The sequence below is a fragment of the Gossypium arboreum genome, chromosome 6 (assembly GCF_025698485.1).
Source record: "Gossypium arboreum isolate Shixiya-1 chromosome 6, ASM2569848v2, whole genome shotgun sequence".
NCBI classification, from domain to species: domain Eukaryota; kingdom Viridiplantae; phylum Streptophyta; class Magnoliopsida; order Malvales; family Malvaceae; genus Gossypium; species Gossypium arboreum.
This window is the reverse complement of record NC_069075.1, coordinates 108251550-108255251: the sequence shown is the minus strand read 5'-3', so window position 1 is coordinate 108255251 and position 3702 is coordinate 108251550. Positions and strand designations below refer to the sequence as shown.

General features: G+C 31.6%; 1 long non-coding RNA gene across 1 annotated transcript; it reads left to right on the top strand.

The window, feature by feature from the left end:
- Positions 1 to 492: 492 nt before the first annotated feature.
- On the top strand, positions 493 to 2644 carry LOC128293994 (uncharacterized). Its single transcript, XR_008284160.1, has 2 exons — positions 493 to 581; positions 2394 to 2644. It is a non-coding gene; the product is annotated as an uncharacterized LOC128293994 (long non-coding RNA).
- Positions 2645 to 3702: the final 1058 nt, after the last annotated feature.

The window sequence follows — 3702 nt, the reverse complement described above, 5'->3', positions numbered from 1 at the left end:
GTTATAAGATGAAGTTTATATTCTTAGACTCCTTAATGAGTCTAGTTTCAAATGAAATAAACGAGAACATATTTTGAATTCTGTACAATGAGAATTTTGATTCGTAGTGAAGAGTGGTCAGATTAGTCAAACAGTGAAACAAGGGAAAACTTTAAGAAAAATCTGGTATTGATTTGCCAAACCAAAAATTCTGAAAATTTTATGGATAAAATATATATGAGTCTATTTTCAGGGAAAATTAACGGTACTTGATTTGGAATTTCGTAGCTCCAGTTATAAATGATTTAGTGACTGTTGCTCAGGAAGACAGCTTGCAGTGAAATTATGATTATGTGGTAAACATTGACAAAAATTTGTTAATGAGTTGCTTATTGATTTCTTATAAGCTTACTATGATCAGTAAGTGTGAAAGTCAAATATATATATATATATATTATATTTATAAAGTGATGCTTGAATAGTCGAATAATGACTAGTTTAAAATCTTTAAATTTAAGCTCAAGAGCATAGAGGGACAAATTCAGATAAGGGAAAAGAGAAAGTAATCGAATAGCCGTTGTAATCGTTCAGCAACATTCGAGGTAAGTTCTTAAGTGTTTAAGCTTGATTCCTTTTTATATGCCTAAGAGTTAAATTAATATGGCAAAGAGAATGTAAATTTTATTTAGTTAATGTGCTGAATATGTAATGATTTAAGGCTATAACCCGATTATGGCTATTATGCTTAAGTTGAATTGGATTTGGAAATTTGATGCACTAAATGAGTGTTACAATGAGTAAACTATGCCGTATATGTGTTGGTAGAGATATCACGATTTGTGATTATTAAATATCTAAAGGACACCATGATGTGTATAAAATTATTATTATTAGTCCTTTGTGGTAGCCAAATATGGCTTGGCACTAAAGTGATTAAATGTGAACTTCGATGAGGTAAACTATTAAAAGTGCGGTGCTTTAAGACTATGGGCTAATACGATATGTGGATTCGTTCCGTAAAGTAAATTATTCAGATACGAATAACCTAATTAAGTACATGTGAATTAAATGAATTTGATGATTGATGTGAATCAAAAATATAAGAAATGGTTTCATGTTTATGTTTAACTATGAGACCTTGTGTTAAATCGACAATCGATTTCGTCCAATACATTAAGTTGGTCAGGTATGCGATATGTACTTATGCATGTTAAATCGATTGGAATTGAATCATGAATGTGAATTGAGAAGAATAGGTAAAAATGCCTATGTCATATATGTGAGTAAGGGTAAAACCATCGTAAATTATTGATAAGGATGGGCTATGTGCGGAGCCAACTTATAATTGCTAATTTGAAAGGTTGTGTGCGAATCGGTGAGCAATATGTATATATTAGGTGAATTGGGACCTTTTGGTTCTACTTGAATTAAGTTGTGCGATAAATAATTTATGTATATGACTTATAGTCGATTGGTCACTATGGGTTAAGTTTGAATGGTGAAATGGATATGTGATATTTATGTATGACTTTTGAACCGAAATGTAAATGATGGTGTTCATATGGAGCTTATATCCGAATGTAGCAAATGACTACTAATGTGATATGTTGAATGAGATGTGTTAATATATGATTAAATATGCATGATATTTGATGTGTATCCGGCTTAAAGGCCCGCAGCTTTATCTTTGGAATTATATCCGGTTAAATCCATGAGCTTCGTCTTTGGTATTATATCCGGTTAAATCCCAGCTTCGTCTTTGGTATTATATCCGGTTAAATCCCACGTGCCTAGTGCTGGTATTATATCCGAGTTTAAAGTCCCGTAGGCTTCGTCTTTGGTGTTATGTTCGGTTTTATACCTCGCAGCCAAGTGTTAGTGAATTTGATAAAGTATATGACTACGAGATCCTATGCTAAGATGATAAATTGAACTCAGATACACATTAAGTGATTCGTATGTGATATATATATATATATATATATATATGTGAGATTGATCTGACGGAATTAAGAATGTGTATTGAGAAGCATATGAAAAGATGTTGTAAATTCATATGTATATTTGTATATGTGTGCATTCAGTTATTATGCAAAGTTACAGGATAGTTTTCGATATGCTATTTAACTATGAATGTTGTAAGTAAGTGTCGGTAAGAAATGATACACTAGTGAAATTTGAAAGAATTAAAGTTAATCCGGAAGCTTGTAAATACCATGTTTATATGAGTTTGAGTATAAACGGAGTAAAATGATGTGTTGTGCATAATCGGCCAAATAGTATTGTACTCAGAAAGTGTTATGTGATTTCGAACATTTGGTTTGTTTTTAAGTTCAACTATTTAAATTGCTTAAGACTTACTAAGCTTATGAAAGCTTACTTTGAATGTTATGTTTCTCTGTTTATTTTTGTAGATCGTTGACTCTTACTATTAGCTCGGGGATCGTCAGCACTTCGTCACACTATCTACTATTGTAGTAATCATGTGATTTGGACTTAGCTTATGGCATGTATAGGATAGACTATAAGTAGAATGATATTTTGACTATTGTATATAAGCCATGCGAATATGGCATCTTATGGAAGTTTACTTTTATAAGTTTTAAATTCGATCTTTGTTTGTGTCTATTAGTTATATAAATAAATGATCTTATATTTAAGAAAAGGTTCAAAATTTTACTGTTCTGATCCGATTCCTAATTTCTGGTAACGTCTAGTCCTATTCCGGTGACAATTACGGGATAGGGGTGTTACATCTTGTGACACAAACCCCGACCCTGTTTTTCACCACCATCAAAAGCAAAAAATGTTTCCTTTTTAATGAAACAACAAAGAAAAAAAGAAGAACCCAAATCAGCAAAAAAGAAACAAACCTGTTCTTTCGTTCAAAGACAAGTGAACAGTTTACCATCTCTATGGATAACTAGATTATCATCTCCAAACAACTAATTATAACATTCATCGAATGAAAGAATTGGGAACCCTTTTCTAGACCCAGAAGCAACAATAGAAACCAAACTAGGAAAAACCAAAAACAAACATAAACCCAGATAAGGTAACTTCATCACCATTTTTTTTTAAATCCTCTCTGGAATATGTGGTTGTAAATTTAGGGTGTTTGAAAGTAAATATTATATATGAAGAGAAAGAAAGAGTATTATGGAAGAAGAGGGGGAAGAGATTGTTGAGAATGAAAGAAGAAGAAAGGAATAATAATATGAATAATCTCTCTATAGAGAACCCAAAAAGGTTAATAAAAATTGAAAAGAAAGACAATGTAGCAGGTCATTTTATTGGGAGACTGAGCAGGTCATTTTCCATGATAAAAAGTTAATGCAAAACTGTAACACTCCCTACCCGTATCGATTGCCGGAATAGGGTACGAGGCATTACCGGAGTTTACTGAACATTTTCAGATAATTCTGAGTCATTTATTATTCATATTTTGAAAATAATCATAACGTCTCTCTATTGGGCCCTCGAAGCCCCAAACATACATTAGAAACCAACCGGAATTAAATCGGGATCATAGAAAAAAAAATTTGCAAAATCTTAAATTTTATTTTCATCTAAGTACTTACTATTTCAATGCTCCTTATAATTAAACATGTTACCATTCAATCAATAGCTTGGCACTTGTCTAAGCATCAAACAACATTATTGTTAGTATACTTGCACATATTTCATCTAAATTCAACATTGATATACTTATTTTCTCGACAT